Below are 27,790 nucleotides of genomic sequence, written 5' to 3'. Positions count from 1 at the left end.
GTGTGTAACTCAGGCATGGTGTAAATCAGGCACGGTGTAAATCAGGCTCGGTGGAAATCTGGCACGGTGTAAATTGGGCATGTTGTAAATCAGTAAAAGTGTAAATTAGGCACTGTGTAAATCAGGCATGGTGTAAATCAGGCACGGTGTAAATCAGGCTCGGTGGAAATCTGTCACGGTGTAAATTGGGCATGGTGTAAATCAGTAAAAGTGTAAATTAGGCACTGTGTAAATCAGGCACAGTGTAAATCGGGCTCTGTGTAAATCAGCCCCGGCGTGTAACTCTGGCGTGGTGTAAATCAGGCATGGTGTAAATCAGGCTCGGTGTAAATCTGGCACGGTGTAAATTGGGCATGGTGTAAATCAGTAACAGTGTAAATCAGGCATGGTGTAAATTGGGCACAGTGTAAATCAGTAAAAGTGTAAATTAGGCACTGTGTAAATCAGGCACGGTGTAAATCAGTAACGGTGTAAATCAGGCACGGTGTAAATCAGTAACAGTGTAAATCGGGCACAGTGTAAATCAGCCACAGTGTAAATCGGGCACAGTGTAAATCAGGCACGGAGTAAATCGGACACACTGTAAATCGGGCACAGTGTAAATCAGGCACAATGTAAATCGGGCAAGGAGTAAATCAGACATACTGTAAATTGGGCATGGTGTAAATCGGGCACGGTTTAAATTGGGCACTGTATAAATCGGACACACTGTAAATCGGGCACGGTGTAAATCGGGCACGGTGCAATTCGGGCACAGTGTTAACTGGGCACAGTGTAATTTGGGTACTGTGTGTAAAATTTTCCTCTCGGTGGAGTGCACGCACCTGAACTGACCTAGCGTAAATTGACACTCGATGACGTTGTGCAAGCATCCCTATGTCGTCATGCACTCAGGCAATTTTTTGGTTAACAATTAAAAGGCCTATTAAAGCCATTAAAAAGTTAATTAAAATAAACTTATCACTGCCCGTTCAACCTAACGGTTGGTGGACAGGCGAAAACGCCAAGCAGTCTTTGGCACTTTTTTGGAAACTTCATCCACGGACGAGGTAAGGTTTCTAAAAGCAAATAAAAATTAATTTAAAAGTTTTTAATTTTTCATTAATAACATGTCCCTGTTCGTGTGACAAAGTGACTCTGTCACATAAGCAGAGACATGTTTTCAATTAAATATGAAACTTTTTAATTCAATTTTATTTGCTAACTCACTACCTACTATGGGACTGTGGGAGTTCACCTTCACCACACGGGACAGCAACAGTTAAAGAGACAGGTGCACAACCATCCCCTCAATGGCAACAAGGGATGGGCAAAGAACACTCGCCTTAACCATTGAGGCCACTATCTCGAGAATGAGTTTCTTTAAATTGGTCCTTACTTATTGAAAGAATTGCTGTTATACATGTAGAAAGAAATCCACAAGAAAAGTAACGAGCAAGGAGACACTGGCTGTGCTGCTCGGCACACGAAAGCTTAACAGGGAGTGAAAAATAAAACAAGCAACTAACACGAAATGGAGATGTTTGTTACAGGAAAACAATGAACAATGGTCCCTGACATTGATTCATTCGTCTCTCACTCATGATATTCCTTTGCTTTCTCTGCAATAATTCTAATCCCCTTTGCATTTCAGTCTGTCTGCTCATATTGTTAATGGAGTTTTTCTCTCTCTGATCCCATCGCACTCTATTTTAGCCCAGTCTGTACTTTTGGCTTCTGGATTGGATTCTGACTTCATTTCAATTCTCTCCCTCGGCCTTTTCAATCTCCCTTTTATGGTTGCCACCTGCAGCTTCTCTCATACAATTCCGCATATTGGCTGCCTTGAATTGTTTCTAACGATTGCCCATCGTCTCTCTCCCCTGTGAGTCTGTGTAGAATAATGGATAACCCTAACTAAACCTGCCCATTTTAACTATACTTAAGGAAACGTGGATGGCTCTTGTAATAACAGTGATGAGCAGAAGGTCGCCTGCCATATCGTTTACAGCATGATCTTCATCATTTCATATCCTCACGCTCTTCCCTTTGGGGGATGCTGTGGTGTGGTAGAAGGGTTCACAGGCTGATTAACAGTCTGGCAAGCTGCGATCTGAATGGTCCTTCCATTGCTGTAACCTTCTCTAATGCAGCTGAAAGGGTCGTTAACCCTGTTTGCTGGAACCACTTTAAGGGCTTAGACCTCACAGCCCGTACGTTGAGAGAATGGGGCCACTCACACCCACTGGGTGGGAGGATCCCCGGTGAAAATCAACCCCAAGTTCAAAGCCAGAGCTCTGACCCCCAACAGCCAGGACCGTCCTGAGTGGGGTTCAAACCCAACTCCTCCTGGTTCAGAGGTAAGAGTGCTACCACTAAATGAAAGCTTGGCTCCCAGCAGAGCTCTGAGGGCTTTAAATTACAGACCAGCTGCCTTATCTTCCAGTCAGCCAGCTAAGTAGTATTTAGGCAGCATCCTTAACCTAGAAAATGGCTCAAGATGCTTTATGTGTGTGGAAGGCAGGGAGATAAAAGGCTTTAAGCGGTGGATGTCAGATTATGGTGTGAGTTAGGAGGGGGCGATTGAAAACTTGATCAAAAAGATGGGTTTTTGCGAAGATTTTCAAAGCTAAACAAACAAGTGGAGGCTTTGTCGCTCATAGAGAGACAAAGGGAGACAGGAGTGCAGAAATGGCCAGAGTTGGAGGACCAACTAAGGTGAGAGGGTGTGGAAGGTGGAATGATAGAATAGGGACAAGGCCTCAGAAGGATCTGAAAATGGGAACAAGGATTTTAAGTTTAAAGGGAGGAAGAGAGAGTGTGTGTAGATGAGCGTGGGGAGATGTGATGGGTGAGCAAGACTTTGTACAGCGCAGAATCCAAATAGCTGGAATCTGGATGAATTGGAGTTTGAGGAAAGGGAGTGCTGGCTGAAAAAGAGAGCACTGGAGAAGTTGGAAATCAAAGTCAAATGGTCTCAACACCAGGCAGCTAGTCTATAATGCAAGATTGGCAAGTTGAGCATCTATCCCATTGAGTCTAGAGGTGGCAAAAATATGGTTAAGGATTTCAGCAGCAGGAGAGGTAAGAAAGGACATTTTTACAGAGCTGGGAGTGAGTAACCTTAATGATGATAGATGAGGAGATTGAATAATATTCTCACCAACTGGCCGGCGTGCTGGCTTCCTAATACCATTCCCAGTGCCCATATTTGAGGAGGTGGGTTCAGAGTTGGCAGGGCAACCTGCCCCCATAAGGCGGATAACCAATAAAGCTCATCAAGACTCTTGTTGCAATTAAAGGACCAGTTGGTCACCAGTTTCCCAAACAGGCCGGGGCGGGTTCAACCCCAGGCAGTGTTCCAGGAAGGCCGACAGGTCCTTGCTGCTTACCTGGGTGGTGGTGCAACCAAAGGACACTCTGTAGAGAGATTCCCCCTGCCCATTCGCATCCACCACCACTCCCACAGTGGTGGTCTGGCTGCCGTATCTGTTTTTTAATTGAAGTTTCAAAAACGTTGGTGACAGGGCACCTCCATGTTGAAGTGCCCTCTCAGTTACTTACCTGTTAGTGCAGCCTGCTGTTCCTCTCAAGCTGGAAGGCCTCTGATTAACCTTCCAGTTTCGAGAGCCTGCCTGCCATCCTTAATTGGACAGGGAACTGCCTCCATGCCAATTAAAGGGGCACCCCATTCAAAATCCTAAAGGATGAACGTTTTCCCTGGGGGCAGATTTGGGATGTGGAAAGTCTCTACTTTTGTTTCCCACCCACCAACCACCCACCTCACCACACCCCAACCTGGCCCCACCACCAACCCCCCCCACCCCCCCCCACCCCTCCCCCTCCCCCCCAACAATATAGGGAAAATTTTGTGTTGAAGGTGTGCAGAAGGGGCACAGTTTCTTCTTGTTTGATCTTTAGTTGACTGTAACGTTGGAGATGTTGGGAGGAATCTGATTTCTTTCCTCGCCCGTTAGACTGTAGTGAGATTGTCTTCTGCGGCCAAAGCCTGGTGTGAAGCTGAGGCCAGAGGCTTTGTACTCACCAATGACCACTCTCCCGATTCAGCTGATAATCCAGGGTCAGGGAGACCCTGAATATTTTCAGCAGGCTTGCTGTGGTATCCCGATCTCTATGAGGCTGCCTGCCTCAGGAGGCGTGGTGTAGGGAAGAGTTGGAAAATCACAGTCCAGGCCCCAAGCACCTTTCATTAGGTAACGTAACTGGTCAACTCCTGGGTCAATTGAAATGGCTGCTGGGTTACAAACTTTCACTTCATGATCAACAACTTGCATTTAACATAGTAAAATGTCCCGAGGCATTTCACAGGGGAAAAATCATAAGGGCAATAAAACATCTTGCTTTTGAAAATAATTCTTTGAACGCTTCTGTTTAGTAGTTATAAAAATAGTGGACTTGGGGTGAAAAATAGGGGCTGTTTGACTGATGGACGGAGCGATCCAATTGGGCATTGAAGAGTCTGTTTGGTTTTCGATTGGTGTGGGAAGCTGGTGAGACATGTTAGTTGACCAATGGCGGGTGTGTGAGGGCGAGGTTGGCGGAGACAGGAGATCATGTGATGACACTCCAGGAACACATCCAAGTAGAGTTGGCAACCGCCCTAAAACAGGGTCAGGAGCACTGGCCTAGGGAATGAATGCAGAACAAGTCAATCAGCATCTAGAAGAGGTAATGGTTCAGCTGTAGTAAACGAAACTTGAACCTTTCTTTCTCTTTGCTAATGACTTTGTTGTGCATTTTAACCCTCAGCTTTCTAACCTACATGGTTTTCTCTTTATCAGATTTTTTTCAGCCGGACTAGCCTACATGGGAAGAGCTATTTATTTCCTCATCACAATGACATCTCTCATAAGACATGATGATTCAACTTTGAGATGATTTCAGATCTCATTTGATTTTGTGTTATCGGAGGGGCTGGTGAAAGGATTGCTTCCCTCTGTTAAGATGGGGATATTGTTAGCTTTTTTGCCTGACTTCCGCTATAAGCAAAGTGAGTGTTCCCTGCTGGGGAAACAGGAAAATCCTCGTTCTGCTACTCCGCACTCCAACAGGAGCGTAGAGAAGAATCTGTCATAAAACCTCTTGATAAAGCCATCTCTCCTCCAGTACCAGACAGAAGCGCCGGGCTGGTCTCCAAATGAAGCCTATCTATTTATAACGCATAAGAGTGCTAGGGGTTGGTTGGGGGATGGAAAAACAAACCGTTCTGATTGCTTGTCCTTTCTCCATATGTCTTCACTGCTGTGAAAGCTGGTACAGCAGATGCCTCTCACCCAGGACGACCTGGTGACTTTCCAGACGTTTTGCAGCGCTGTGTCATGGCTCTCCAATGCCAGCGTCGAGACCAAACTCCGAGGTAAGATCTGCCACATGACTCCCCGGGAAGTACACAAAGAACCAGCAGTGTATGAGCAGCCAGCTGGTCTAGTTAAATAAAGCCGATCTTTGATAGATGTACTTTCTATTAATAGAGGTCTGTGTTTCCTGGTCTCTTCGCTGAAAGCCTTTTAGAGAATGGATTCAGTGGCTGGGGGGTGGTGTGGGGGGGGGAAGAAATCAGAAAGGGTAGAAGAAAGTAAAAGAGCTTCACCTGCTTTCTTAGTTCAAAGCATCAGCCTTTTTGAAATACGAAATCGCAGTAACCAGGAGACAAGCATATGTAGACAAACAAATAAAAACTGAATTGGTGTTCGGATGTTTGATCATGTTTAGAAGGAGGCAACCCGGGGTAGAAATTGGCCCTTGTTGTGCCCATTCAGACAAATAACATTGATGCATATACAGGGAAGCTACATAAACATAAGGGAGAAAGGAACAGAAGGATATGTTGATGGGGTGAGATGAAATAAGGAGGCATAAGGCTCGAGTGGAGCATAATCACCAGCATAGAGCCACTGGATCAAATGCCATTCTTATGATCAGGTGAGGGAGGGCGGAAGGACTCCCCCCTTTTTCCCACTCCTCAATTCATCCGAACAGGGTTTTTTGAAATTTACATGCTGATTGCAAAGAACTCAGTCCAGCAGGCTTTCCTGAGTTTAAAGAGTAATCGGTTAGTTTTTATTGGGCTAAAAACCTACCCAGGTAAAGATATTGAAAATATTTTTTAAAGTAAAGAACTGTTACAACACAGACACACACACACGCGCGTAAAAATACATGTTACAAAGTAGAGGAGGTTAACTTTTGGCCAAATTAAGAGTCAATAATAAAAGACAAAGATATAAAGAGTATGAGTCCTTTGCTATGGTTTGTGGCTGACGCAGTTCTTCAGTTGTGGTTCTTGGGCTTTCCTCCTGGAAATGCTGCTTTGGGGTTTAGAATTTCTTTGTCTGTTATCCACAGTCTGACATAAGCAGGCAGGGTTCACTTTAGTTGAAAGAGAGACAGAGTGGTAAACAGCCTTTTGCTGTCTTCAGGTTTTGCTTCTCCAGACTGCCTTAGCAGGCAGGGTTTTGTAATAAAAGACAGTTCAACATGGTGATCCCCATCACACGACCTCTCACTCCCTAATGACTGAGTATTCCCCAGAAGCTAATTGATCAGCTCATGATTGGGCAGACTTGGCCTTGGTGATTAATGTTTTAATGTCCAAATCATCGCCTATGATTCCTCCATGTAATGAGTTAAGAAGACCATATCAATAGCCATTGGCTCTGTAGACTTACATCTCCAGCCTGATGGAATGGAATGCAGCTTTTATAGTGATGCAAATAGTGGCAGTCATTTTAAGTTTCAGTCCATCTTTGAAGTAATCCTTGACATCAGCAGGTGTGAAATTCCACAAGAGGATTGCCTGGATGTGCTTTAGTTGTAATCCACATATTGGAAACTTCCAAACATTTGACCAACTTGCAGTTGCAGACATGTCAGGTGACCCGTGGCTGCCACCTTAAGTCCGTGTCAAAGGGCAGAACTTTCCATGCGTATTGGAGTCGGGCATGAGCGGACAATATGGCAGGAAGGCCAAAAATCAGTTTCACGACGTCGTGAAACCAGTTAGCGATCGTCCTCTCTGCCCGTCAATGGCGGGCTGCTTTTCCTATGGCCAGACATCGGGAACTTCATTTTAATATATCTGCATATCATTATAAGCCCAGCTCACCGGAATCATGCCCCCAGGCTGGATCATCCGGGCACATTGGCGTGTTTCACAGCTGAACATAAGTGATGGGCACCTGGCGAGCTGCACATCACTCGGAGCTCTGAGGCTCGTTTGCCTACCTTACTTTGGACAGCACTCACAGTCATCAGCGCCAGGCTCTTCAGGCAGCACCACATCACTTTTAGGGGGGCTCACAGGAAGGTCTCTACTTACCAGACCAGCCATAAGACGGGGGTGGCTTTTCAGTGGCTGCAGGGCTAGGGCTTGCTTGGGGAAGGGGGAGAAGTGGCTTCAGGCAAGGGAAGAGGCTGCAGGGCCAGGGCATTACTGGGGAAGGCGGGGTAACCCAGGGTTTGTGTGGGGGCACATGTTGACCTGTGCAAGTGGCCTCGAGAGGGTGAGGGTTGAGGAGGCAGTCTCCAGAGGAGATGAGGCCATACGGAGATGTGAGGGTGTGTGTGAGAGAGTGAGTGGTGATGTCCCTTGAGCTGGCAGTGAGTGAGATGCCAGTGAATGTGGGATGGGCTTGAGTGTGAGAGTTTAGGGTGATGAGATGGTTGTCTTACCCTGGCAACACGGATGAGATCATCCATCCTCTTTCTGCACTGGATGGACGACCTCTTCTGTGCAATGTTAGCACTGACCACCACTGCCCCCACCTCCCAACGCAGAGTGGTGACACGGATAGGCCTCCTGCGGCCAGAGCGAGGGTAGAGGACATCGCAGGGGGCTCTAACAGTGTCCAGAAGGCGTCCCAGGGATGCGTCACTGAACTGGGGGGGGGCTGCAGTCTTCTTGCCTTTCAGGGCCATGTCTTCTGTGCAGTAGCCCTGAACTGAAAGCGTTGAGTGGTGTGCCTGCGGCTGCATTTTAAATATGGCACGTGGCGTGAGGTGACAGTGCGGTGGGCTAATCGGAGGTCACCCCTGCCAGCAAAGTGACATGTTTCCCAGAAATACATGATTAATGAGGCTGGATTGGCCATTGCGGCCAGCAAGCGAAATGTCCTTTCTCCCACCCGCTCCCGCACTTAGTGCAAATCTGGGACGATTGGGGCTTTTCTTTTAACAGTTGAAACTGCCTTTTTAAAAAAGTTCCAGCTGTGAGTCCACAGCACACCTCCATAACAGTGTGTGGCTGTGCTGTAAACAGCGTGTACGGTAGGGGTACCAGCTCTAGGGCATTTCTCTCATGACCTCCCCCTTTCAACCGGTTAAACAGCTTTTCCTCTCCCTCATCTCCAGCGTTTTCAAAACCAAGAGAAAAAAAAGCAGTAAGGAGGAGAGAGTAAAACATCTTTTTTAATGTCCCGATGATTTTTCTCCTGGGATTTGCTCGCAGCTGTTTAATTCCCAAAGACTCCAGGGGGCAAGATTCCTGGGTCATCGGGAAACAGTCCTCCGTCCACAATCAGCCCCCCGACCGCGATTTCACGCTGGCTGACCGTTAACTGGCTGGCCAGCGTGAAAGACGCGCTGAAAGGCTCAGCGCTGCTGGGGGTGGGGGTGGGGGAGGAAGGCAGGCAAGCGCTGAAGACTGCGCGGACGCGGGGGAGCGAGGAACGAAGGCTCCCTGAAGGCGGAGAGCTGCCTCAGGGAGCTGAAGAATTTAAAACCATCAAATAAAGGTTTTAAAATGCAGAAAAAAATGTCCATGCATCAGATTCATTCATCGAAACATATAGATTGTTAAAAACTCTGCCCATTTTTTTTAAAGTTAATATCAGAAACCTCATCCCGCCCTTGGATGAGGTTCCCCAAAGACACCCTGATTCGCCTGCCCGCCAACCTTAAGGTTGGACGGGCAGTGAAAAAGTGCCACCAGTTGCTACTTTAATGGCCTCGATAAGCCTCTCAATTGTCGCGGGCGAGCTGCTGACTCTCGTGCCCGCACGCCGACCGAAATATCGCGAGAGTGCGCAATGATGTTGGGAAGCTCGCCCAACGCCATCACGCACTGTTTTACGCCCGCCCGTGGGATGTAAAATTCCACCCCGGGGCAACCTTGGAGGGATAGCAATCCTATCGGATGGGTATCAAAAGGAGCGGTTTCAGATGCTGCGCCCCACACCCATCACAGAGGGAGTACAAGCCTTTAGCTGGCCCAGCACAGTGCATGTCAAGAGCCGCCTCCTATTTCAGCTCTGTGATTTCCCATCCATTAGTCTTAAGTTGGAGCAATGGCAACTAGCATTGCACCAGGGATGATGAGGAACTTATGCCGAGGAGTCTCGAATAATTCTGCTACTCTCTCGCTGCCATCAGATAGATGAGTACACCTGGTTCAGCATTGGTCCTTGTTGTGCTGAGCGGAAAACAAGGGCCAAAATGACCAATTTTGCAGAGCCCCATGGATGCTTGAAATAAGGCCTGATGCCAAAGTGTCCTTGGACAATTTTCAGGTGCGCCAAGTGGCTCCTTAAACAGTGGTGGGACCCCTTAATGAGCCAACGAGGAGCTTAAATTCGCCAACACTGAGGGGAGCAGGTGTTGGGCCTATTTCTGTTGGATTTTGTGGGATATCCAGCGGCTGTCACCAAAAAGTAAATTGAATTTTTTTGTGGTTGTTGCTCACCTCTGTGTGGAGCTGGGAGGAGCAAGGAGAGCATTTAATCATCATTATCGAGCGTTTTAAAATGACAGTCCAAAGTAAACACTTCATAAAAATTCCCTGCAAGATAAAAGGAATTATTTGTGGAATGCTTATCAATCACTGTAGAAAGGCGATGAAGAATACATTCATAGTTCAACATTGCATCCAAATGCGAGTGTCTAGCATTTTATGGGCTGTTTTTTACATTGTGTGGAACACCTGCGAGAATAAAGCTACATGTCAAGCTAAAAGCAAGCCTGGTACGCTTCACAATTCTGTTTTAGTTGAAGAAATCCTTCAACCCTTGAAAGAGCTGAAACCTCAATTTTTATATCATGGGCCTGTAAAATTCATTACATAATTATAGCTTCTTTACAGGGAGACCCTCTGGTACATTATTTATTTGTCTGTTTTTAGCAAGAAATGCTCCAAACATTAGTGGGTTTGTTTTGCAGTTCCCATTATTTTGGTGCAAGACAATTTTGAGCTGGCGCAGGTGATGATTTGACACAGAATGCAGACTACACACAATACTGGAATGACTGTAGTCTGACACAATGTAGACAAACCTGGCTGTTAATTTCCACCCATGCAGGAAAGCCCCACAAGCAGCAATGAGATGAATGTCCAGAAAATCTGTTTCGCGTGAGAATTAAGCATTGGCCAGGACACCGGGAGAATTCCCCTGCTCTTCTTTGCACACTGCCGCAGGACCCTTTGCATCTATCTGAGAGGGCAGACGTGGTTCATAATTGCACCTCACAGCTGCCCCTCTTCTCTTCTAGTTATACAGTGTGGTTGCTCAGGACTCTGGGTGCTATTATGGGATTACTGCAGCACTGTTGCTGTGCTACGTGGTTGTGGCTGCTCTAGATACACTGGGCTACCCAGTGTCGAAATAACTGCTGTGGATCAGCGATGTCTAAAACAAGGCAGGGGCCTTCTCTGTTGACAGGCTCTGTGAATAATTTGTAGAATGTTTTATTAATTTGTTCCCTCCCTTCCCTTTATTTTCAGCCGTGGATCAGTGGGTATCCTCGCTGTTGAGTCAGAAGGTTGTGGGTTCAAGTCCCACTCCGGAGACAGGGGCAGAATTTTCGGGCCCTACGGAGGTGGGAACCAGAGGTGAACGGAGCCTGAAAGTACTGATATCAGCTGGCCTGCCATTTTCCCGTCCCTTGTTCCCAACACCAGCAATGTAGGGGAAGCGGGTTTAGGGCCGAGTAGGGCCCCTGCAAGGCAGGCAATCAATTAGGCTCATATAAGAGACTCTCATTAAGGCCAGTTAAAGGAGGCCGACTACGATTTACCAGCTGGCCTCCAGTTTCCTGATTCAATGGGGGGAAGTTTAACTGCAGGGAGCTAGGTACCCAGTGACAGGCCAAGGGGGCAGCACTCCAGGTAGGCCTACAAGCCTTCCCTACCTGCCTGCATGTGGGTGCGGCCAAAGGCTGCCCCGTAGAGGGGTTCTTCTCCCTCTCCTACATAGCGGTGGCCCAGCTGCTTTCTCTGCCTTTATTTGAACCTTTTAAGAAGGTTGTGAGAGAGCACCTCCATGTTAAAGCACCCTCTCAGTAACCTACTCTCTGCTGCAGCCTGCTGCTCCCTTCAAGCATAAGGCCTCTTATTGGTCCTCCAGCTTCAAGGGATCGTGAACCTGTCTCCATGCCAATTAAGGGAACATCTGGTCAATGTCCCAAAAGGTGACTGTTTATTACCCCCCCACCCCCCACCGGGGATGGTTTCGTGACCCAGAAACAGTGACAACTCCTGTTTCCTGTCCCCAGAACGAAAATTCGGCCCATGGTCACGTGATCCAGGCTGACACTTCAGCGTGGTACTGAGGGAAGTGCTGCCCTGTCGGTGGTGCTGTCTTTCAGATCAGCCACTAAACCAAGGCCCCATCTCCCCTCTCAGGTGGATGTAAAATGTCCCAGGGCAGCATTTGAAGAAGAGCAAGGGCATTAATCCCTGGCCGATATCAACCAAAATCTAACACAGATCATCTGGTTATTTATTCATGCCTAATTATGGGAGCTGGCTGTGCAGAAATCGTTTGCCATTTTCCCTGTATAATAACAGTGACGACACTTCAAAAGCACTTCACTGATAGCTTTGGGCATCCTGAAGCTGTTCAAAATTTCCATATTTATCTTTGTCTTTGTGGGGGGTTTTTTTGCATCTGCTCAGGATGTGCAGCAATCCTGGGTGAGTACCCAGGCAGGTGACTAGCTTTTGATTATGTCCTGATGCTATACTCACTAGTGCAATAGATGAAGAGCAGAGAAAGGCAATTCACAGCTATTCTGTGGCAATGCTTGTTCTCCATTTAGTGCGTTCCACAGAGGTCAGAAGCACATCTTGGCTTTTCAATTTGATGCAAGATACTGCACAATTTGTTCCCCACTGGAGTTTAATAAGGCACATTCTGCCATTTCTTTTCAACAACTCCACTTTATGTTTGATACAGAAAAGTGTGTCTGAGTTGATAAAAATTATTATATAACTAACACGGGAGGTATTGTGGGGGTTCAATCCCCTGACTTTTGACCTCCCACCCTCTTCGGCACAAGATTAGGAAGAGGCGTGGAAAGCTATTGTGCTGGCATTCCTGGGAAAGACAGGGCCTAGAGTAAGGGCCTGCACCTGCTGTGACCACGGGCACAATCCCATCTCAATTTCGTCTTCCTATGACAGTGGGGTCCCCGGGAGCAGAGTTCATCACCAAGCGAAAATCAGGGGCTTGGGCCCGGACTCTCCTCGGATCAGAAGATGGCCCGATGGTAAGCCGAAGAGCAGCCCCAAACCCCAAAACAAGTTCAAAGTATTTTTTCTGCTTTTGCCACTTGCCCAGGCCTTTGTGTACCTCCTGGCTGCTGCCCTCCCATAGCAACTGGAAGGCCCCAAGGCTGGCAGCTAGGCCTTGCAACTTAACTTCAGGCCTCTCAGGCTCGGAACTACTCCTGCTCTCTGCCTGTTTCTCGTCGGGATTGTAGTCAGAGAACTATCACCCTCTGGAAGGCTCCTGGGCCTTGTCAATGGACTAGGAAACCAAATATGGATGCAGCTTGGCCTGGACCGGCGTGGCACACTTCAGACAGGATTTCCCCTCCAGGGGCAGGAAACAGGGATCGGGACTGTTTCCGGGAGCCGGATTCAACCCCTGGTTCATTCATTGTGATTCTCACAGGGGCGCCCTGTTAATTGGCCTGGAGATGGGTTCACCATTCAGTTAAAGGACGGAGGGTGGGTTCTCGAAGCTGGAGAGCCAATCAGAGACCTTCCAGCTTGAAAGGAGCAGGAGTCTGTAATGGAGGCCAAGTAAGGAAGGGGACACTTCGCCCTGGAGGTGCTTCGCTTCTACTGGTTTAAATCTGAAATGTTTTTAAAATTGGCTTTTGCAGCCATGCCACTGCTATTTGATTTGTGGGGGTTGGAGGTCAGAGACGAGCCCTACTACCACAAACAGGCAGGCAGGGAAGGAGGGCATCTAAAGGCCTGCCTGGCGTACAGGGCCCTCAATCTGTCACCAGGCGACTGCCTCCAACCACCTAAACTGGTTCCCCGCCTCCTTTAATTAGCTTCAAGGGGCTCTTCATGAGTCATGCCAGTTACCTCCCATGTGCGGGTGGGTAACCTGACCGCCACAAAAATCGTCCCAGCAGGGGCCACAAATCCAGGCCTTCAGGTGTGTAGCTCCTGGCCAGAAACAGGAACCCAAAATAATCGGATCCTAAATGACTTGCTATTTGCTTCATTCCTTTACCCTGTTTTAATAAGTCTAATGACACTCTTGAATCAATCATTTCTGTGTGATATGTTTATCAAATAACGAAAGAATAAATATTGTGCATATATAATTCCATCTCCAACAAAATAAATTGTTAATCACTTTTGAATGCTATAAAATATTTTTGGATATGTTTTATACAAGTTCTCACATTTTGAACTGAATCTTTATTATAGAATTAGTGCTGGTAAAACAAAAAGTAGGGAGCACTTCCCACCAACACAGTAAACCAGGACTATGGTAAAAACCCAAATAATTGCAAACTAAGACCAATACCATTTGTCCATTATTTTGCACAAGGAAGATAAAAAATATTTCAAATGCTAACAATAGCCCTGAAAGGATATGCCAAATTTAAAGATGTTCATAAGTCCTGTGGTATTCTTGATCAAGGATGATCATGTTTGCTGGTATGAGACACAAGTCTTCCAAACAGCATAGAGTGAGCTCTCTCTGCTGTACTGTCTGTTGCTTAGCAACGCACATTCTGACTCTTACAAAATGCCAATTAGGATGACACAGGTGTCATCAGTCAAAATCAAATTAACAAAACTTCTCATTTTTAAAGGGGCACGTGTCAGTAAACTCAAAACTCTTAAGTAAAACAAAAGGGAACTCATCAAATTAAATCATAATGTTGTTCCTGCTGTCAACCGTGCATGTCAGTCTCTCGATTCAGGGAAGGCTTCAAGTGTACTAGCGGACACCCGGGTGCGGATAAGGTAGTGTAGCCACGGCAATGAGGCAGTCAAGCTGCCTGACCAACTCATTCGAGCAAGCCTGGCCTGGGCCTGTGGGTGGCCACCTTGGCCAGACCCAGGAGCAGTCCCACGATGAGGCCCCCCTCACTTGCCACCAAGCCCTCGATCTTCGCATGGGATGGTCAAAGATCAGGAGGGCGGAGGTCGAAGCGGAGCCAGAAATTGTGGAGGAGGCCCTTTCGTCCAATGGAGGAGGGGCTGCAACCTCTTATACTCTGCGTATGGTAATGTCACTGGGCTAGAAACCCAGAGGCCTAGGCTAATGCTTTGAGGATGTGGGTTCAAATCCGATGGTGGCAGTTGGTGGAATTCAAATTTAATTAATTCATAAAAATCTGGAATTGAAAGTTTGTCCCAGGAATGGCGCCATAAAACTATCATTGATTGTCGTAAAAACCCATCTGGTTCACTAATACATTTTAAAGAAGGATATCTGCCGTCCTTAGCTGGTCTGGCCTGCATGTGACTCCAGACCCACAGCAATGTGGTTGACTTTTAATTGCCCTCTGCAATAACCCAGCAAGCCCTCTGTACGAGAGCATTTAGAGATGAGCATGATGCTGACCTTGCCGGTGATGCCCACATCTTTTGAAAGTATAAAAAAAGCCTCACTCAGCCCCACAGTCTGACAGCAACATGGAATCTTTCATTGGGATTGGTCCTGGATGAAATCCAGGCCTAGATGGAAGAAGGGAGGGGAAAGAATTTTACTTTTAGAAAATCATTTGTCAGTAAGGATTTTATTTCTAAAACTTTATATTCAATAGCATTATCTACATGTTGCTTTGTTTGCCTGGGATTAATTTTCATTTTCACCATCTGGGTGCTAATCTAATAGAATGACTTGCCTGCCTGGTTTCCATTCCATATTTAGGCCGGAGAGAAAATTCAATCTGATGGAGAGTTTGAGATGGAAAGAAGGAGAAATGAAAAGGTGGAAGAAAGAGAAAGTCACATGCAGATCGGAGAAGTCTCAGTACTATTTCAAGAGCTTACATTATGTCATGAAGCGCACTGATAAAAAATCGGTGCAGATTCATCACCCAAGCTAGAATTTGAGTACATGCAAGGACAAAGAAGCAGAGGTTTTCAAACGTTACTCTGCCACTATCTTTAACTCGGGAAGGTAGTGTCACCCAGCCAAAGGAAAATGGTGTCATTCAGATCTGTGACTCACGGGTATAAGTAAGTTTGGAAAGCAACTGCCCTGGTCACCACCGTCAGATCTGGCTGATCCATTTCAAGCATTATTGGCCTCCATCTGTGCTGCCAGATCCTCTTCCTATTCTCTGGTGTCCTGGAGAGCAAGGCCAAGCTTAAGCTGTTCATTTCCAGCAAGAGAGGATCTAACAACCTCCCCCAGACATTCAATGGCATTACCATCGCTGAATCCCTCACCATCAACATCCTGGCAGCTATCATTGACCAGTAATTCAACTGGACCAGCCACATAAATACTGTAGCCAGAGCATGTCAGAGGCTGGGAATTCTGCAGCCAGAATTCTACTCTGAATTCACTCACCTCCTGACTCCCCACAGCCTGTCCGGCACAAGTCAGAAGTGTGATGGAATACTCTCCACTTGCCTCGATGAGTACAGCTCCAAGAACAGTCAAGAAGCTCGACACAATCCAAGACAAAGCAACCCACCGCACCCCATCTTTCCACCGAAACAGTCACTCCCTCCCCCACCGATGCACCGTGGCAGCATGTGTACCATCTACAAGATGCACTGCAACAACTCACCAAGGCTCCTTTGGCAGCGCATTCAAATCCACGACACCTATTACCTAGAAGCCCTAGGGCAGTAGGCACATGCAAATACCACGACCCCTGCGTGTTCCCCTCCATCCTGATTTGGAACTATGGGCGAATTGTCCCAGATTTGCAATAAGTGCAGTAGCGTAAAAAGACACTTTACCTGCCGGCCGCAATGGTGAATTTTTTGTGCTGTATTGTCCCATTCCCGACACATCCCATCTCATTAATAATGCAATCACAGGAAACACACCGGATCGCTGGCAGGTGAACTTGGATTTGCCCACCATGCCGTGACCTCAGCTTTTTCTCGCTCTGGGAGCCATATTTAAAGCACACCAGAGCGTTGCCTACTTCAAGTCTACAGACCAGGACGGCTCCAAGTGACAAGTGGCCCTGAAAGCAAAGAAGATGGCAGCCCCCAGATTTAGTGACTCCCTCTGGGGTGCCTCCTGGATGCAGTGGAGGCCACCGCGATGTCCTCTTTGCCTGTCATGGCCGCAGGAGGTCCACCAGAGTCACCAATCTGACCTGGAAGGCGGTGGTAGCAGTGGTCAGCGCCACTGGAGCACAGAGGAGGTCAACCATCCAGTGCAGGAAGAGGATGAATGGTCTCATCCATTCCGCCAGGATAAGTCAACCACCTCATCACGCTCAAATCACACACTCACAAACCCATCATACATCCACAGGGATCTCACACCTCAAGGGACTCCACGAACTCTCTCACACGCCCTCACATCTAAATCAGCCTCATCCTCTGGAGCTTGCATCCTCATCCCATCCATGTCCCTGTTCACCATTCATACAATCTACGCAGTGCCATGCATCTTGCTCATCCACTCCACCTGTTTTCACGTAGGAGAAGCTGACTCACAACAGGAGGGAGAGGTCCCAGACCAGGCATGTATTGGTCCATATTAGGCCTCTCACTCACTTTGAGGAGCGTGCCATCGCGCTGACATGTGAGGGATGTGGAGTTTGTCTGTGGAGATGGTGAGGTCAGCAGCGAAAATCCACTTAGAGGATCCTTCTCTCAATGCAACAAGTGCTCTCTCTCCTGCTTTTGACTCTGCTGCCTTGCACTAGTTATCTCTACATTAGTTCACAGGGAGCTCTGCCAAGTGACTGACACCCTCAGCCAACCAGTCCCTCAGCTCTGTCCACGTCCTCACCTCCAGCCAAGAAGACACTTCCTCCATTGAAGAGCTGGACATAAGCAGCCTGGAACATCTGTCACAGCGCTTAGCAATACCCTCTAACAGCGCAGAGACAAATGCCGGTGGGACAAACACCTCGGTGGGACCAACATCTAGAGCAGGCTCAGGTTCACAATCTGGTGGTCACCGCACAGACACGTGTCCGCAGCAGGAGGAGGGGGTTCAGCCGAACTACCCGGCACTCGGAGAACTGCTGGGGAAGAGGCATCTGTGAGGTTCGAGTCAGATGATGAGCCTCTGGACTCAGCATTCCAACTCATCCTGGAGAGTCAGCAGAACATCTCGCAGAGCTGTTGGAAGCCCTCTACAGAGTGACACGCAAGTTGAAGGAGTGCATCCGCTTGCTCTCTGTTGAAGTGGTGGAAGGATGACGAACATTATGGGAGACCCTGGTCCAGCAGAACATGGAGATCCACACAGACCTGCACCTGCAGTAGCCATGGGTGAGTTCCTGCAGTGGCAACGTGATAGGGAGATGAGGCACCTCGATGCCCCTCCAGGTGCTCCTTCCCCTCAAGGAGTCAGGCCGGGGCACTTGGGCACCTGAAGGGAGGAGGATCAGCAGCTGGACCCCTGGGTCATACACTCAGGAATCTCAGAGACTGGCCTCTCCCTCCGAGTCCCCTTTGCCTGTGACCTCCTTAACCTCATCCTCTGTCACCGTAGGGGGAGCAGCTGGCCCACAGGAGGACAGCCAGAGCAAGCCGGGGCCCTCAAGGCTTTGGCTCTCCAGAGGACACACGCCAATGTCATCAGAGGCAACAGGATCAACCATTGCACAGGTTGTCTCCACCCCTGCTGCGGATGTCAGGGCAGCACCTAGAAGAAGTGGTAGGCCTAGAAAAGTTAAGAAATTCTGATCACAGGTGGTTGCATGTGTGCACACATTTTGTCACTTCATAATCTGAAAATATATTTACTTTCACTGAACAACGTGTAATGTTCTCTTTCAGCTCCATTGACAGGCTTCGCAAGTCCTCCCACTGCATTCTCCCCTCTACCCCCCCCCGCCACCCCCCCCCCCCCCACCCCGCCCCCCCCGCCCCCACCCCCCCCCCCCCCCCCAGCAGTTCAGCTACTCACAACCAGACCACAAGTGACTCTGGAGCGAGAAGTGTGTGTGTGTGGCAGGACCTTTAGGAGCCTCGTGCAAGTGCTCACCCAAACACGCGGAGCCTTCATCCATCACACTCATCTCACTGTCCCAAGCATTTTCAATGCTGCCTGCTCTCTTTCAGTTATCCATCTGAGCTGTCCTACATCTCTGCCCACCCACTGATCGCACCCCCATGCAGCATCTGTGTCCGTTCAGCACAAGATTCCGCTTGTTTTTGATTTCAACAATGACGCTTGTAGTCAGATTTTTGCTCAACTCCCCTGTCCTTTCCACTCCGAGTCTGCACCCAATCATCCTTGCTGCGCCTTGTGTTGCTATCGATGCAACCACACCCTCCCACCTTTCCGGCTGCCTCTGCCTCCTCTCATGCTCACCATTCACTCCTACCATACCCACCCTCAATTCGCTCCCTAGGGGGCAGTCATTGACTCCACAGACCCCTCTTCCTTGCACTTTCACCTGGACATCCCCACCTCTTACTCCCTCCACTCCACAAACATCTTCCTCCCCCTGGACTCCTTCCCCCCTCTGAACTCCCTCCTCCCACTAGACCCCTTTCCCCTTCCGAACTCCTTCCCACTCCAATTTGCCCATCCAACACGAGGCCCCGCTCACTTTTGATTTCAACAACCATGGTCGTGACTAAGTATATCGTCAACTCCCAGTCACCCACGTCCTTTCCCCTATCACTGTTGACCCCCACCCCGGGCATCACCTTTCACCTCCCCACTGTCACCTACCAACCAGAACCATTGTCTTTCCAGGATTTCCAGAATGTTCATGTTCCCTACCTCCCTGAGAATCCCCCCCCCTCATCCACAATGACCTCCCCAGCCTCCTCCTTCCCACCCCTAGGGTCCATGCCTGCTTTTGAGCCCCCACCAACCACCCTCACTGTCCCTTCTAATGCTACTGATGCACCCTCACCTTCCCACCCTACTGGCTCCCTATGCCCCCTCTCATACTCACCATTCCCTCCTACCACACCCACCCTCAGTTCGCTCCCCAGGGGGCAGTCATTGACTCCAAAGATCCTTCCCGTGCACTTTTACCTGGACATCCCCACCCTTTATTCCCTCCTCCACCCTTACTCCATCCTCCCCTGGGACCTTACCCTCCTCCAAACTCCCTCCTTTACAACTTCCTCCCCATTTGCTCCATTCTTCCCCGTTACACAATCCTCCTCCCGTACTCCGTCCTCCCACCACAACCTCACCCCCCCGACACCTTCGGTCCCCCTCTCCCAACCTCACCCCACCCGGGATACCTTCCTCTCCTAGTCACACCTAGCCCTTCCACTTCCACCACACCCCCACCTCACTGGTACACCTAGCAGTCCCACTCACATCTGGACCTTCCTCTCTCCCCCACTCTTCACCGGTCATCCGTAGCAGCCCATGGCCAAGACCTTGATGTTCCGAAACAGACCTGAAGCATCAATGGAGGCCTCCCACCTTCCATGAGCTGCTTCAGGGCAGAGCCATGTCCATGAGAATCCACCCAGCATGCGATGCATGTGTTCTTCCAGTTTCCAGTAGAAGCAGGGCTCCAGCATCTTCTGCTCCTCCGATGTCCACGATCTGAGCAAGGCCCTACCAGTAAGCCCCGACACCTGCATTCGCAATTGTCCAGGCATGTTCTGGGCCGGCGCGTTTGGTGCCAGCTTAACGGTAAATCTGGCGTTGGGGGGGGGACGATTCCGGCCGGGCTTTCCTTTGCATCCCATTCGCGGCATGCAAAGCGGGTTGGGGGCTGGCATCCAGCGGGATTGGCGTTCCGCCATGGCGGAGCCCATCAGATGATCCCGCTGTTATTTCACGCCGGCATGAAACCAATGTCTGCCCCTCACGCCGAATTGTCCCACCCTGCCTGCCATGATACCCCTGCAAACAGGACTAGATGGTTCCACCCTATATCACAATTCCTAGACCATCACTGGGTCAAAATCCAACTCCTTTCCTAACTGCACTGTGGGTGTACCTACACCACAGGGACTGCAGCAGTTCAAGAAGGCGGCTCATCACCATCTACTCAAGGGCAAATAGGAATGGGGTAAATAGGGTTTTGTTTAGTGTGTAATGTACCTTTAAGAATAATACTTATTAGGCAACCAGTAGGAGTAACCAAGAGGAGAGTAGCATGGGCTACCTCGGGACTCAGTGTAGAGATAGAGTTGGAGTTGAAAGCACACGTGTAGTTACTGCTGAGTATATTGCAAATAAACTCAATGGGCAAAATTTTATGGCCCCCTTTCAGTGGAGACGGGGCTGTAAAATGCGGCGAGACATTCTAAACCCCATTGACTTCAGCGGGAACGTAAAATCTCACTGTTGTAAAATTCCGTCCAATGTTTCCACCCAAGAAGTGTCAGCAGGTCAACTCTATCATTAATAGAGCAAGTCGGCCATCCCACAACAAATTGGCAATGAGGATAAAACAGAATTGAACAGAAGAAATCAAGTTAAAAAGAAATCGGCATTCTACCTCGCCCAGTGATTGGAAGGAGCAAGCTCCAATAGAATTGAAGAGGTTATCCCCTCTCAAAATGCCACAATTTGGGAGAATTGATCCTTTCACTGCCACAGATGATTGGTCTCAATACAGGAAACACCTCATGTTCTTTTTTCAAGCCAATGAGATTTTGGGGGAAGAGGAGGCAAGCGATCCTTTCAAATACTTGTGGGAGAAAAATCTGCTATCTGATTCAAGGTTTGATGGCACCCAGCGCCCTAGATTCAATGAATTTCGATGAATTTATGGACCTCGTGAAGGGTCACTTTCACCCAAAGCCCTCAGTCACTATGCAGAGTCTCAGGTTTAAATCGCGAAATAGAGCCCCGGGTGAGACAATTGCATGCTATGTAGCAAATTTGAAGCAGCTAACAGAACATTGTGAGTTTGGTACAACTCTGAACGACATGCTCAGAGATTGTTTAGTGTGTGGTGTGAAAAAGGACTCTATTCAGAAAAGATTTTTGTCTGAAGTGAATCTGGATTTCAAGAAGGCGCTAGAGATAGCGCTGGCCATGGAAAGTGCAGTAAGAGACTCAAAAGCTATACAGGGTGCGCAAAATGGTGCCGTCCTCCACTGTGAGGTGGGAAACCTCAGCCAAAAGAGGCACGAAAAAGCGAGACTCCGCCAAGGAGCGGGAAACAGCTGCCACTAACTGAAGAGTAAAGAAAAATAACTTAGCAGCGAAATCGAAGAATAATTCTAATAGCGGTGGAACAATCAGTCTTTTAGTGATTGACAGTTCAGAAAAATCAAATGCTACTATTGCCATGGAAATGGACACATGATGAGACAGCGCAAGGAAAGATTCAAACAGGTTTGTAAACAAAAGAAGAAGCCCAATGAAATCTACGATGTAGAAGAGCCTGAAACACCAAATTCAGACATTTACTCATTGTTTAATCTGAAAGTTGGAAAGACAGAAACAATATTTGTCACAGTGAAAGTAAATGGCAAACCTGTTAGAATGGAAGTGGACGCAGGCAATTCCACTACAGTAATTGGGGAGGATACCTTCAGATATTTGAATAATGGTGAACATCAGTTAGGTTTAGAAGAAATAGATGCCAAGCCAAAAACATATACGGGTGAAGACATTTAAGTAAAAGGCATAAGCAGAATAATTGTCCATTATGAAAGCCAATCAGCAAAGCTACCCTTGGTGGTGGTAGCAGGTGAAGGACCAAGCCTCCTGGGGCAAAATTGGTTCGAGGAGATTAAGTTAGAATGGGCTGAAATTTTCCATTTGCGAGCAAGTGGGCTACCAGAGCTACTGAGAAAGTGCGCCACCATCTTTAAGGATGAACTGGGGAAAATCCAAAGCCTGCAGACCCAGCTGCATGTGTATCCCTCCCTTCATGAAGGTGAGACAGGTACCATATGCCCTGCCAGAAAAAGTCGACATTGAACTGAACTGACTAGAGAAACTGGATGTTATACAACCTGTTCAGTTCTCAGAATAGGCAGCACCCAGTCCTTAAACCCAACCAAAGCATCCGAATTTGTGGAGACTACAAACTGACGGTTAATAAGGTAGCTAAGCTAGACAGGCACCCCATTCCAAAAATCGGAGGCCTGTGTGCCAAGCTGGCAGGAGGAACAATGGACACAAAGACTGACATGAGCCATGCTTATCAATAATTAGAGTTGGATAATGCCTCCCTGGAATTTGTCACAATTAACACCCAGAAAGGGTTGTACCAATATACACGATTCCCTTTCGGTATCTCCTCCGCTTGTGCCATCTTTCAGAGAGCAATGGAAAGCTCACTGCAGGGACTGCCCCAGGTTGTTGTCTATTCGACGATGTATTGCTCACAGGATTCACTGAAAAAGAGCATTTGGCAAACTTAGAAGAAGTCTTGAAACGTGTCTTGCAAGCTGGAGTGTGTTTAAAAAAAGAAAAGAGCACATTCCAAGCGAGGAAGATAATCTATTTGGGTCACTGGGTAGATTCACAGGGCCTCCACCCAGTTGAAGAGAAAGTGGGAGCCATAAGAGAGGCACCTGCACCAAAGAACACCTCAGATCTCAAATCGTTCTGGGAATAATCAACTATTAATGATTCTATTATTTGACTATTAGTGGTTCTTACCCAATCTGTCTACAGTGCTGCCCCCCCTGTATTCTCTGCTCAAAAAGAACCAATGTTGGTCTTGGGAGGCGCCCCAGAAAGAAGATTTCATGAAGGTGAAACAATGTTGCACTTGTCCGATCTATTAGTGCATTATGGACAGATGAAAGAATTGGTGCTGACATGTGACACATCTCTCTGTGGAATGGGAGCAGAGCTCTCTCATCGGATGAACAAGAGCACGGAACGGCCAATAGGTTATGTATCAAGAACGCTCACCACAGCAGAAAAGGGATACTCGCAGATAGAAAAAGGCCTGTCCATCGTCATTGGTGCCAAGAAATTTCACCAGTACGTACTTGGATGCCATTTTACAATCGTTTCAGCCCACAAACCATTGCCAGGATTGTTTAGTGAGGACAAGGCTACACCACCCATAGTCTCAGCAAGAATACGATGATGGACCTTAATTCTGGCAGCACACAAATATACTTTTGTACATAGGCCTGGCAATCAAATCGCAAACGCTGATGCCCTTAGTCATTTGCCTTTACAAGAAAATGATGAGCATGCCCCATTTCCACAGGAACTTGTTTTACTGTTACATTTCTTAGATTCGTCGCCAGTTTGTGCTCGACAGATCAGACTGGACAAGTCGGGACCCAGTCCCGTCTCAAATGAGAGAACAAATGCTTCATGGTTGGTCACAGGAGCCTGTATCTTCTGAAATGAAACCGTACTTCAACAGAAGACACAAAATAACCAGCCAGGATGGCATCTTATTGTGGGGAGCACGAGTGATAGTTCCTCCAAATGGAAGGCACCCATTTTTAATTGAACTACACAGTGCCCATCCAGGAAATTCCTGAATGAAGACCATACATAGCACATAGCTATGGTGGCCTGGCATGGATGGTGGAATAGGGAGTTTATTAAAGCACTGTGTGCGTTGTCAGCAACTGCAAAAGTTGCCATTGACAGCTCCGTTACACCCACGGACATGGCCGGGTAGACCCTGGGTGTGGTTACACATTGATTACGTTGGACCTTTCCTGGGAACAATGTCATTGTCGATGCCCATTCTAAATGATTGGACATATATGAGGTGAAGTCACCAACGTCAGCTGCTACAATTGAGAGTTTTGCCATTCACGGACTACCAGAAGTAGTCATTTCCGATAACGACACGACATTTATGAATGTTCAGATTCAACAGTTTATCAGCCTCAACGGTGTCACTCAGTTGAAAACTGCACCATACCAACCTTCCTCAAACAGACTGGCCAAAAGGCGGTTCAAACCTTCAACACAAGCATGTAAAAGCAAACTGGCAATTCCTTGGCAACTAATCTAGCATGCATTATTTTTCATTACAGGACCACCCCTCACACAACAACAGGTTTCACACCTGCGGAGTTATTGTTGAAACACCGTCTCTGGATGAGATTGAGCTTAATAATAACGAATTTAGAGGGAAAGGTGGAAAGGATTCGGGAACTCAGAAAACTAAACATGACTGGCATAATCGTGAGAGGAAATTTACCGTGGGAGACCCAGTATACATGAAAACTTTGGGGAAGGACCAAAGTGGTTACCAAATGAAGTAAGTGCAGTGACTGGTCCTCTATCTTACCACAAGGAGGTGGAAGGCCGGATCTTCCATAAGCACATTTAAGGAAGAGAGAGAAAAATCACCAAGATTTGGTTCCGCCAGTGATCATGACCGGGTCTGCGTTTCCTGTTGAGAATACTCAACCCAGGACTGACATGTCTGAAGTTCCTGTAAGAGTTGAGGATACAGAGCTGCAAGTGCCCACTGAAACACCTGATGTTCAGGCAACTCCGGAAAAGGAGGTTCCTGACAAAGTGTCTGAAGTTGTGGAGCTGCGATGTTACATACATACCAGGAAACCACTTGAAAGACTGAGCTTGTAAATTCCAGTGTAAATATTATGTTGTTTTGAAAAATATCTACTTGTAAACATAATATGTATAGCTGAGTTAAAAGGGGAATAATGTACTAATTATGGTTTTATTTAGTATGTAATGCATCTTTAAGAATAATAACTGTTAGGCAAGATCACATGATCTATAGTAACCAACAGGAAAGTACCGTAGGCTATCTCACCAGTCAGCGTAAAGATAGAGTTGGAGTTGAAAGCACACGTGTAGTCCCTGCTGGGTATATTGTAAATAAACTTAATGTTTCCACCCAAAAAGTGTCTACAGATCAGCTCTATCATTAATAGTACAACTCAGCCACCTTACAACAGGCTCCGGGCCCAATTGCGACCCAGCGAGCTGTTTAAAAATGGCACAGGCAGCTCCTTGAAGGCATTCCTTGATCATTCGCAGAGTGAAGCTATGGCCTCAGGCAGGAGGGCACGTCGGGTGACCACTTGGCCCCTCGGTTTGCAGAGGAGTGCCTCGCTGTGCTGTTGGAGGAGGTGGCTACCAGGAGGAGCACCCCCATCCCCAGAGATGGAAGGAGGCGGACACTGCACCGGATCAAAAGAGTTTGGGAGCAGGTAGCAGCCGAGGTCAACAGCCACGATTTTGTGTGACGCACAATGGGTGCAGTGCCGCAAAAGATTCAATGGCCTGCTGTGCTCTGGAAGGGTGAGTACCATGTTGGCATGGAACGGTGTGTTGAAGTGTTAAGGTCTGGCTGTCCCCCACCGTGGAGCTCAGGGGTGTCAGAGTCTGAGCACCAACTGTCAATGACGCCGGAGCTGATCAAGGGGGTGAGTCCTGGCTGCTTGGACCGAGCGCCTTGCGGCTCAAGGGCACTCGGATGTGCCCTGCAAGGTGTTCCTCAGGTGGGGTTGGCCAGGCTGCAGTGGTGCTGCAGGTAGAGAGTGGACTCATCAATGCTCCTCTGTCCTTTCAGGAGAAGATGAGCCATGACAACATTGAGAGGTCTAGGACAGACGGAGGGCCCCCTAAACCTGCAAATCCCAACAAGTTTTAGGCAGGACGCCTTGAAGCTGAAGAGGGACCACACTCTTCATTCATCCAGTCATGGAGAGTCCGGGGTGTCAGACAAAGGTATTGGTGCAGTGCGCAGGGGTGAGAGTTTCGGATGGTGCAAACATTCTTGTGTCGTCTCTTCACTGATGGGAGCCTCAAAACTGGAGCCCACATTGATAATTGAAAGAAGATGGCACCATGATGCAGATCTCCATTGTCTCACCAAGATGACTGGCATGTACAGTGACAATGTGATGACTTAAGCTAGTGACATGTCATTGTTCTCCCTTCGATTCACCAGCAGGCTCCCTTTCACAGGATCCCAAAGAGCCACCACTGACTCCAGAGGACCACTGGGCTTCAGCTGCACCTGCGTCACGCCCGGTCTCTGAATCAGGCACCAGCGCAGATACCAGCACCTCAGTGGGAGTTAGATCTTCGGCTAGAATGTCAGTGCACTTCACACTCACCTGAGGTGCAGGCGGAGGCAGAAAGTGCCCAGGGCATCGGCAGTCAGAGGACTGCTGGAGACCAAGACGATGCTGAGTCACAGGCTGATGATGAGCCTCTGGAGTTGTCCATTAGGTGGCAGATGCTGGATGTCCAGCGGGATGTGCGGAAGGATCTTGGGGAAAACCATGAGGGTATGCGTGCCATGGTCTCTGTTGTGGAGGAGGCCCTGTGGAGCATGAGCCTCATGGCTGAGCACACTGCCTCCTCCATAGGGAGGCAGCTCCAGGAACAGAATCGGATGTTCCTGGGTTTGCATTCGGACCTGCGAGCCCTCACACAGGCAATGACCTCAGGAGGTCAGTGCCAGTGTGGGAGAAGGATGAGGCACCCAGTATACCAGCTAGGTGCCCGTCCATCAGTGGCAAGCAGGGAGGACCAGAGCGACCTCACATTGGTGCATGAGCTGCTTGTTATCTCTGTGGCTCCTCTCAGGGCACTCTGGATGATGGCAGAAGATCCTCCGCCTTCCTGCCAGTAATTGTGGCATTTGATGAGGCTGCAATGACTGGGGAGATGCCAGCCTTGGCATTGGCTGCTCCCTCCCAGGTGGGGCCAGCACAGCTTCCATTGGCCAGAGGACGACTGCCAAAGTCATCAAGGCCAACAAGACAGCAGAGTTAGCAGCTGTCTCCAATGTCGGTGCCAGCGAGGGGGTCACCAAGACGTAGCACTCAGAAATATAAGCTTAAGGCACCATGAGCAGGAGACGGACTGATCACGGGTGATCTTCTGTTCTGTCATGTTTTGTTTATGTTTACTGGTGTGAAAATGAACATCAGAGATGGTTTTTGATTGCGAAAAGTACTTAAATTTTGTTTTTGTCCTGATGTATGCTTCACCTTAATTTCCTGGTGCAGGGCATGCTAGTATGTAATACTGGGCATGAGTGGCTCTAAACTTTATTCCACAGGGACTGAGTGGACTTTGGGTTCGAATGAAAGGCTCATTACAAATATCCTGGATAGAGGCGGCAGCCCTGCCATGAGGTGGGAGCAGATCTTTGGCGTCCCAGCTGAGGGAGCTTTGGATCAAGGCATCCCTGGTGTCCCTGTCTCCCTGAAGGATACAGAGGTCGGCCTCCACACCCTCAGCATTCTCCTCACTGTGCTCCTCTTCTGACTCACTACTGGACTCATCATCTGTGGCCTGTGGAGCTGCCTCAAGACCCTCTTCCTCCAGTGGGTCCCCCCTTGCCTGTGCCAGACTGTGGAGAGCACAGCATGCAACCACTATCGGTGACACCCTCTCTGGGGAGTATTGTAATGTTCCCCCTGAACAGTCCAGGCATCAGAAGTGCAACTTCGGAAGACCTGTGATCCTTTCTATCACCGCCCTTGTGGAGGCATGACTCCTATTATAACACTGCTCTGCCTCTGTTC

Source organism: Carcharodon carcharias, chromosome 1 (assembly GCF_017639515.1).
Source record: "Carcharodon carcharias isolate sCarCar2 chromosome 1, sCarCar2.pri, whole genome shotgun sequence".
Lineage (NCBI taxonomy): Eukaryota > Metazoa > Chordata > Chondrichthyes > Lamniformes > Lamnidae > Carcharodon > Carcharodon carcharias.
The sequence above is the reverse complement of the archived record's forward strand: the minus strand, read 5'-3'. Positions refer to the sequence as shown.